We start from the raw sequence: 10,882 nt of genomic DNA on the forward strand, positions 1-10,882 counted from the left end.
GGGTCTGGAAGATCTCCTGGAGTAAGAAATGGCAGCCCACTCCAGTATTCTTGGCTGGGAAATCCCATGGACAGAGGAACCTCAGGGACTACAGTCCACAGGGTGACAAAGAGTCAGACACAACTGAGCAACTGAGCTTGCATACAGCCCAAGGAAAAATATATTTATCCACCCAAGACTTTGATTATAAACAAGAAGAGGTATTTAGTGTGAGTTAGGAAGAAATACTCATTATGTAAACATTACTATAAAAATAGGATTAATTTGTCTTCATATGTCCAAAATAAGAGATATACCTAGGGCTTCCCCAATAGCTCAGTTGGTAAAGTGTCCGCCTACAATGCAGGAGAAAGTGAAGTGAAGCCGCTCAGTTGTGTCCGACTCTTTGCGATCCCATGGACTGTAGCCTACCTACCAGGATCCTCAGTCCATGAGATTTTCCAGGCAAGAATACTGGAGTGGGTTGCCATTTCCTTCTCCAGGGGATCTTCCCAACCCAGGGATCGAACCTGGGTCTCCCGCGTTGTAGGCAGACGCTTTACCATCTGAGCTACCAGGGAAGCCCTGGTTCAATTACTGGGGCAGGAAGATCCACTGCAGAAGGGATAGGCTACCCACTCCAGTATTCTTGGGCTTCCATTGTGGCTCAGTGGGTAAAGAATCCATCTGCAATGAGGGAGACCTGGATTCGATCCCTGGGTTGGAAAAATCCCCTGGAGAAGGGAAAGGCTACCCACTCCAATATTCTGGCCAGGAGAATTCTGTGGACTGTATAGTTCATGGGATCACAAAGAGTTGGACATGACTGAGTGACTTTCACTTCACATACCTAGGTTTAATTCTGTTGGTTCAGAGTTCTCAAAAGAAGTCTTTATTTTATTATATATATCTATACTACAGATATCTGTGTGTATGTGTATGTAATATGCTTACATAACTAAAAAAAAAAAAAAAAAACACTTGTAGGTTTTGATCTGACATGTAAAGAACTTGGACGCCCATATACAACAAGAAAAAAATGCCAAAAAAGAATCCTGAAAATATTATTTTATCATCTATTTAATTTTTGATGAAGTGATACTCGATTTTTCACTTCTGATTATATATGCCCCTCCCCTCTCTTATGGAATAGGAAATGGCAACCCACTCCAGTATTCTTGCCTGGAAAATTCCACATACAGAGGAGCCTGGTGGGATACAGTCAGACACGACTGAGCACACACATCTCCTCTTTTAACCTACCAACACTAATCTCCCCCATCGCTCTTTATGGTCAGTTTTTCTAAGGGATTAGCTTTGCTTTGTCTTTATAGTTTCCAACAGCTAACTTTTGGCTTTGTTGGTTTTCTCTATTACAAATTCATTTTCAATTTTGTTAATTCTTCCTTATATTCCTTAGTTCTACTTTCTTTGAGGTGTATTTGCTGTTATTTTATCTCACTTCATGACATAGAAACTTACATCATTGTTTTTTAGGTTGTCACTGCTTCTAACATATAAATATAAGGTAACTCTCTGAACTCTGATGTACTTTTCTTTATCATTAGTTCAGAAAATTTATTTCTGAATTTACTTTCTTATTCTTCTCATATATATAAGATATAAAGATATATATACATATCACTTATTTTTTATCCATTCATCTATTGATGGGCATTTAGGTTGCATCCATATCTTGGTTATTTTATAGTAATGCTGCAGTGAACATAGGGGTGCATATATCTTTTTGAATTAGATTTTAGTTTCTTCAGATAAATGACCTAGGAGTGGAATTGCTGGATCATGTGGTAGTTCTTTTTTTTTTTTTTAATTTTTTGAGAGATCTCCATATTGCTTTCTGTAGTAGCTGTACTAATTTACATTCCCACCAACAGTGCATGAGAGTTCCCTTTCTCTCCACATACTTACACCATTTACCATTTGCTGTCTTTCTGAAAATAGCCATTCTGACATGCGTGAGATGATTTCTCATTGTGGTTTTGATTTGCATTTCCCCAATGATTAGTGATGTTGAGCATCTTTTCATGTGTCTTTTCAGGTCTTCTGGTTATTTTTTAAATTGGATTGTTTGTTTTTGATATTCAGTTGTATGAATTCTTTGTGTATCTCGTGATGATTAAATATTGGACATTGTGTACAAAGAAATATAGATTCTCAGACTCGAGTCCACATGAAGAAGCAGAGACTGTCCCCAGGTGAGCATCAGCTCTGCGCTCCTAAGTTGTCTTTCAGAGGTTCTCCCCGCTCTGTAGCTTAGTCCCTTTGGTCCTCGTTACCTCCCTAGTCTGTGATGACTTTACCGAGATGGTTGTTGTATGTTATCTGGCTGTGCAAGTTGTTTCTAATGGAGGTTTTGTTTTACTGCCAAATTCTACATCCTAGCCAGAAGTAAATGTTCTGTTATACCATTTTTATTCTGATAGTGAAAGATAGAGAAAGATACTGTTATTCTTCATATTTATGGCATAAACTTAGAACATATTCTTAGAGAAATAGAACAACTTACTAAAGGACACACAATTAACTTGATCAAGGTTATCAGAAGGATGGACAAGTCTCAATTCCAGCCCAGATTCATCTTACTTCAGGACCTGGGTTCTCAAGTACATGGTTGTATTTCTTTAGTATTTCACTCTTGATATGGAATTCTATCTAGAAATAAAGGAGGCCCCTCATAACTAAAGTAAGTCTTTGTGGGTCCTGGCATTAATAAATAGAAGGGAATAAGGTATGTATCCATTGTAAAAATCCATCTAAGGACCACAGTTATGCTTGCTATTAACAATCCTGAACATAAGGATATACAGTGAGTTCTTTGCTAACAAAGAATCTGTGTTGATTTCCACATCTCCCCAGAGTTCAGAGATGAATGCAATTTTTTTATGCCTCTTTTCATCACAAATAGAAATGGGCTTTTTAATCTAACATACTTGGAATTCTTTAAGAGGAGAAGGTTTATAGAATTTAATACCATTATAGGGCATTTGAAATAACTTTACTTAGATCAATCTGTGGTGGCTTATTCTCAGTTGTTTTTATGGAAAAAATATCATTCATGTTATAACCTTTCATTGTCAAGATTTAGAGATCATATAATTTAAAGGGTGTTTACAGCACCTTTGTCTCTTGTAGTAGCAATGAAGCCCCTGGAATTATTTTGTGAATGCAAGGATATAAATTTAAGAATATGTATGGGAAGACTTTTCTCCATTGCTAAAGTAAAAACATAGCACCTAAAATTAATACAAATATGCGATCATGAATCTCATGTACACTGTCATATTCTTTACTATTAATAATGCTGCTATTCACTGTGTACAGTGTATAAATATATAAAATAAGACTTTGGAAACCAATATATGCATTAATGGAGAATCTGAAAAATTGATAGCTTCTTGTGTTCTAATGTCAGAAATTCCAGGAGAAGCGTCTCTCTGCCCAGACACTTTACCTCTCTCCTCACTGTTATCTAAAATTTTTTGACTAGCATAAATTCTTTCATTTTACCTTTTTTTTTTTTTTGAAAACTTGCATTTGAAGGAATGTGTCACCACATCCAACTACATTTGCATTCTAAGTTGGCTGATGGCAAGTGGGAAGCAGAGATAATCCAGGCATTCAGAAATATACTCAGTGTCCCAAGTTGCTTTCTTATCTCTGACATATGTCTTCCTTCTGGCTTTAAGTCTATTTGGAAAGAGAGAAGGATGTGGGGTCCTCAAACCCTTGCTTTAGTTATGAAAGACTGAATTATTCTTCCTGCAAAAAGCCAAAAAATTCAGTGTACTTAAGTTTTTTTTTTTTCTTCCCTGAATCAAAAGGTCAATTAGAAAGTAATATCTTCTCTCAGATGAATTTAGTGGAGAATAGAATTGGATTAAATCAAGGACAAAATTTATCCAGGAGAAAAAGATAAAGTGAGATTACCAAAAAAATTATTGAATAATAGATACTAAATAAGGAAGTATTCCTTAGTTATGTCCATAGGTTTAGTTGAAGTTTTACCAGGAGACAGAAACCAGGACCTAAACGTCAGGTAAGGTGCTCTACGGTAACAATCTAAGGACAGCACTAAGGATTTACCTAAAAGAAACAGTTTGCAGGAAGTGACTATACTTACAGCTGATTCATGTTGTTGTATAGCAGAAATTAACAAAACATTGTAAAGCAATCATCCTACAAATAAAAATAAATTTTAAGAAAAGTTATTTTAAATTCTAATTTCCCAGTATTGCAGACTGCAGCTTTAACCACTTGCTAGTGTTCAAATTACTTAATGTTCTCTTAGCATTTTGCCTCAAGTTTATTTCAGATTTCCTGTCAACTTTATGGTGGCAGCCCTCTGATTATAATAATAGTTCTCATATCCTTCATTTTACCTCCAAGCACCCAGTTAGATCTAGCTTTGCTTCAGTCTCTTGTTATAGGGAGATGCTTTAGAAAATATTCTAATAATGTGTACAGAATAAAAACACAGTTGCCTAAATATCTTAACTTTGCTTAAAAAGGCTAAAATCCTAGTGTGACCCATTCTATTACATTTTTTAAGTCAAAAAAATATTGTGTATGAATTCAACAAATGTTTGCATTTAAGAACCTAGTTGTAGTAATACAGTAGGGAAATATAGAATAAATAATGTAACACAGAGTGTACATCATGAAATAGATCTAGAATCTCAGGTAATGTGTATGTAAGTAGCACATTGCAAATTGAACTATAAGTGCTCAAAGAAAGATTCAGTACAGTTCAGTTCAGTTGCTCAGTCCTACTATTTCTGACCCCATGGACTGCAGCACACCAGGCCTCCACCAACTCCCGGAGTTTACTCAAACTCATGTCCATTGAGTTGGTGATGCCATCCAACCATCTCATCCTCTATCGTCCCTTTCTCCTCCTGCCTTCAATATTTCCACGACAGGGTCTTTTCAGATGAGTCAGTTCTTTGCATTAGGTGGCCAAAGTATTGGAGTTTCAGCTTCAGCATCAGTCCTTCCAATGAATATTCAGGACTGATTTCTTTTAGAATGGACTTGTTTGATCTCCTTGTAGTCCAAGGGACCCTCAAGAGTCTTCTCCAACACCACAGTTCAGAGGCATCAATTCTTCAGTGCTCAGCTTTCTTTATAGTCCAACTCTTATATCCAAACATGACTTCTGGAAAAACCATAGCTTTGACTAGATGAACCTTTGTTGGCAAAGTAATGTCTCTGCCTTTTAATATGCTGTTTAGGTTGGTCATAACTTTTCATCCAAGGAGTAAGCGTCTTTTACTTTCATGGCTGCAGTCACCATCAGCAGGGATTTTGGAACACAAAAAAATAAAGTCTCTCACTGTTTCCATTGTTTCCCCATCTATTTCCCATGAAGTGATGGGACCAGATGCCATGATCTTAGTTTTCCGAATGTTGAGTTTTTTTTTTTTCTTTTTCTTTTTTCATTTCTTTTTTTTTTTCCCCTTTATTTATTTATTTATTTTTTCAGTGGTTTTTGTCATACATTGATATGAATCAGCCATAGATTTACACGTATTCCCCATCCCGATCCCCCCTCCCACCTCCCTGTCCACCCGATTCCTCTGGGTCTTCCCAGTGCACCAGGCCTGAGCACTTGGCTCATGTATCCCACCTGGGTGGGATGCATGAGACGAATGTTGAGTTTTAAGCCAACTTTTTCACTCTCCTCTTTCACTTTCATCAAGAGGCTCTTTAGTTCTTCTTTACTTTCTGCCCTAAGGGTGGTGTCATCTGCATATCTGAGGTTATTGATATTTCTCCTGGCAATCTGGATTCCAGCTTGTGCTTCCTCCAGTCCAGCATTTCTCATGATGCACTCTGCATATAAGTTAAATAAGCAGGGTGACAATATACAGCCTTGATGTACTCCTTTCCCTATTTGGAACCAGTCTGTTGTTCCATGTCCAGTTCTGACTGTTGCTTTCTGACCTGCATACAGGTTTTTCAAGAGGCAGGTCAGATGGTCTGGTATTCCCATCTCTTTCAGAATTTTCCACAGTTTACTGTGATCCACACAGTCAAAGGCTTTGGCATAGTCAATAAAACAGAAGTAGATGTTTTTCTGGAACTCTCTTGCTTTTTTGATGATCCAAAAAATGTTGGCAATTAGATCTCTGGTTCCTCTGCCTTTTCTAAATCCAGCTTGACTATCTGGAAGTTCACGGTTCATGTATTGCTGAAGCCTGGCTTGGAGAATTTTAAGCATTACTTTGCTAGCGCATGAGAGGAGTACAACTGTGTGGTAGTTTGAGCATTCTTTGGCATTGCCTTTCTTAGGGATTGGAATGAAAACTGACCTTTTCCAGTCCTGTGGCCACTGCTGAGTTTTCCAAATTTGTTGCCATATTGAGTGCAGCACTTTCACAGCATCATCTTTCAGGATTTGAAATAGCTCAACTGGAATTCCATCACCTCCACTAGCTTTGTTTGTAGTGATGCTTCCCAAGGCCCACTTGACTTCACATTCCAGGATGTCTGACTTTAGGTGAGTGATCACACCATCGTGGTTATCTGGATCATGAAGATCTTTTTTGTATAGTTCTTCTGTGTATTCTTGCCACCTCTTCTTAATATCTTCTGCTTCTGTTAGGTTCATACCATTTCTGTCCTTTATTGAGCCCATCTTTACATGAAATGTTCCATTGGTATCTCTAATTTTCTTCAAGAGATCTATAGTCTTTCCCATTTTATTGTTTTCCTCTATTTCTTTGCATTGATCACTGAGGAAGGCTTTCTTATCTCTCCTTGCTATTCTTCGGAACTCGGTATTCAAATGGGTATATCTTTCCTTTTCTCCTTTGCCTTTCACTCCTCTTTTTTCCATAGCTATTTGTAAGGCCTCCTCAGACAACCATTTTGCCTTTTTGCATTTCTTTTTCTTGGGGATGGTCTTGATCCCTGCCTCCTGTATATCACGATCCTCTGTCCATAGTTCTTCAGGCACTCTTATCAATCAGATCTAATCCCTTGAATCTATTTTTCACTTCCACTCTATAATCGTAAGGGATTTGATTTATGTCATACCTGAATGGTATAGTGTTTTTCCCTACTTTCCTCAATTTAAGTGTGAATTTGGCAATAAGGAGTTCATGATCTGAGCCACAGTCAGCTCCCGGTCTTGCTTTTGCTGACTGTATAGAGCTTCTCCATCTTTGGCTACAAAGAATACAATCAATCTGATTTTGGTATTGACCATTTGTTGATGTCAATATGTAGGGTCTTCTCCTGTATTCCTGGAAGAGTGTCTTTGCTATGACCAGTGCATTCTCTTGGCCAAACTCTGTTACCCTTTGCCCTGCTTCATTCTGTACTCTGAGGCCCAATTTGCTTGTTACTCCAGGTTATCTCTTGACTTCCTACTTTTGCATTCCAGTCCCCTATAATGAAAAGGGCATCTTTTTTGGGTGTTTGGTCTAGAAGGTATTGTATGTCTTCATAGAACTGTTGAACTTCAGCTTCTTCAGCATTACTGGTCAGGGCATAGACTTGGGTTATCATGATATTGAATGCTTTGCTTGGAAATGAACAGAGATCATTCTGTCATTTTTGAGATTACTTCCAAGTACAGTATTTAAGACTCTTTTGTTGATTATGTTGGCTACTCCATTTATTCTAAGGGATTATTGTCCACAGTAGTAGATATTATGGTCATCTGAAATAAATCCACCCATTCTAGTCCATTTTAGTTTGCTGATTCCTAAAATGTCGATGTTCACTCTTGCAATCACCTGTTTGACCACTTCCAGTTTACCTCGATTCATGGACGTAACATTCTAGGTACCTATGCTATATTACTCTTTACAGAAGCAGACCTTGCTTCCATCACCAGTCACATCCACAAATGGGTGTTGTTTTTGCTTTGGCTCTGTCTCTTCATTCTTTCTGGAGTTATTTCTCCACTGATCTCCAGTAGCATATTGGGCACCTACTGACCTGGGGAGTTCATCTTTCAGTGTCCTATCTTTTTGCCTTTTCATACTGTTCATGGGGTTCTTAAGACAAGAATACTGAAGTAGTTTGTCATTCCCTTCTCCAGTGGACCACATTTTGTCAGAACTCTCCACCATGACCTGTCTATCTTGGGTGGCCCTACATGGCATGGCTCATAATTTCATTGAGTTAGATAAGGCTATGGACCATGTGATCAGATTGGTTAGTTTTCTGTGATTGAAAGATTACAGAAGTTCAATGCAGTGTGAGAGTTCATCTTATTGAAAATGAGGGAGAAGGAATCTATGGGAAGGTAATATTTGATTTGAGTCTGGAAATATCTGCAGAATATTGGGAAGTGAACATGTTGAGGAAGGTCACCCAGCTCAACATCACAGGATTATGTGGGAACAGGAATACATGAGCCAGGCCATATTAACAGAGCAAAGTCCAGTGCACACGTAGAATGTAACATGGTAATTAATGTTAGCTTGCAGCATATTCCAAATCTCAGCAGCCTAACAACTACCTTGATTTTGTATTCACCTCATAGTTCCATGAATTGTTCTGTAGACAGTATTGCACATGACAGCTCAGGAATGCTGGGTTCTTCCACTCTGATATGACTTCCTTTTATGGAGCTCTCTGCAAAGCTTCCCAGGTGGCACAGTGGTAAAGAATTTGCCTGCCAATTCAAGAGATGCAGGAGACATGGGTTTGATGCCTGAGTCAGGAAGATCCCCTGGAGTAGGCAACCCATTCTAGTATTCTTGCCTGGAAAAACCCATGGACAGAAGAGCCTGGCAGGCCACAGTCCACAGGGTCACAAAGAGTCAGACACGACTAGGCAACTGAGAGCAGCCGCAGGCAGAGTTCAGCTGGCCCGCAGTTAAAGAGATTAAAATTAAAAGGTGTCATTCTTAGGGACTGGATTCACTCACATCACTTCTGACCAGTTTGCCATTGACCAGGACTTAATACGTGGTACCATCTGGAAGTCAGGGAGTTAGTGAAATGACATCTTCCTGTATGGACAAGAGTAAAAGCAAATGATGTGTTGAACACATAGTACCACAGGAAACACTAGCTGATAGAACTAGGAAAGGAGGATGGATGGAAACCATGGACGGCCTTGGATGCCAAGTCTGAATATTTTTATTGCTACTCTTTTTTTCTGTTGCATCACGTAGATTCTATTCGTCACACAACCCTGTTGACTAAAATGGTTATGTCATGACAATAAGGTTGTTAAAAAACTTTTTATGTAACAACCAAGTCTAAGAAGGAGTAATTTGTGAAACCCTTGAGTATGTAACACTATTCTCTCTGCTTTTAGAAATTCAAATCAGCCTATATAGTTATTTTAAAATGATTATCACTTGGGAATGAGTCTGTTCATGTCAGTTTAACTTCTCCTGATTTCTCTCTTCCTTATCTACATCCTAACATAAATTTCTAACATTTACATAGTTCTAATACACAGGCTGATTTGCATGTCTTATCACTGCCATGGTATGAAATATTCTTTTAGGATAGAGACCTTAGTAGACAATTCTTTTATTCTTCTCCAAAATTATGCCATGTTCTTTGAAGACAGCAGACCCTCAATAAGCTCATGAATAGACGGCTCTGTAAGGAGGGATTCACCGTATTAGAACCTCCTCTCTTGATATTAACAGAATCTTGTATTGCCTTTGTGATAATTACGGAAAGGGAGGAATAGATGCCAAATCTGTTTAAGCAGCAGACACTTAAGGAACACTTCACATATGTCACATATTAGAATGTGGCTTAGGAAATCAAAATTAAACAGGATAAAATTTTTATCTCAATAGATGCAGAGAAAGCCTTTGACAAAATTCAACACTCATTTATGATTAAAACTCTCCAAAAAGCAGGAATAGAAGGAACATACCTCAACATAATAAAAGCTATATATGACAAACCCACAGCAAGCATCACCCTCAATGGTGAAAAATTGAAGGCATTTCCCCTGAAATCAGGAACAAGACAAGGGTGCCCACTCTCACCACTACTATTCAACATAGTGTTGGAAGTGCTGGCCACAGCAATCAGAGCAGAAAAAGAAGTAAAAGGAATCCAGATAGGAAAAGAAGAAGTGAAACTCTCGCTGTTTGCAGATGACATGATCCTCTACATAGAAAACCCTAAAGATTCTACCAGAAAATTACTAGAGCTAATCAATGAATATAGTAAAGTTGCAGGATATAAAATTAACACACAGAAATCCCTTGCATTCCTATATACTAACAATGAAAAAACAGAAAGAGAAATTAAGGAAACAATACCATTCACCATTGCAACAAAAAGAATAAAATACTTAGGAGTATATCTACCTAAAGAAACAAAGGACCTATACATAGAAAACTATAAAACACTGATGAAAGAAATCAAAGAGGACACAAACAGATGGAGAAACATACCGTGTTCATGGATTGGAAGAATTAATATTGTCAAAATGGCTATTCTACCCAAAGCAGTCTATAGATTCAATGCAATCCCTATCAAGCTACCAACGGTATTTTTCACAGAACTAGACCAAAGAATTTCACAATTTGTATGGAAATACAAAAAACCTCGAATAGCCAAAGTAATCTTGAGAAAGAAGAATGGAACTGGAGGAATCAACCTGCCTGACTTCAGACTCTACTACAAAGCCACAGTCATCAAGACAGTATGGGACTGGCACAAAGACAGAAATATAGATCAATGGAACAGAATAGAAAGCCCAGAGATAAATCCACGAACCTATGGACACCTTATCTTTGACAAAGGAGGCAAGGATATACAATGGAAAAAAGACAACCTCTTTAACAAGTGGTGCTGGGAAAACTGGTCAACCACTTGTAAAAGAATGAAACTAGAACACTTTCTAACACCATACACAAAAATAAACTCAAAATGGATTAAAGATCTA

The 10,882-nt window shown here is 37.9% G+C and overlaps 1 non-coding gene across 1 annotated transcript; it reads right to left on the reverse strand.

Moving 5' to 3' along the window:
* Positions 1-488: 488 nt before the first annotated feature.
* Positions 489-560, reverse strand: TRNAC-ACA (transfer RNA cysteine (anticodon ACA)). The gene has a single exon. It is a non-coding gene; the product is annotated as a tRNA-Cys (tRNA).
* Positions 561-10,882: the final 10,322 nt, after the last annotated feature.

This window comes from Dama dama, chromosome 23 (genome assembly GCF_033118175.1).
Source record: "Dama dama isolate Ldn47 chromosome 23, ASM3311817v1, whole genome shotgun sequence".
NCBI classification, from domain to species: Eukaryota; Metazoa; Chordata; class Mammalia; order Artiodactyla; family Cervidae; genus Dama; species Dama dama.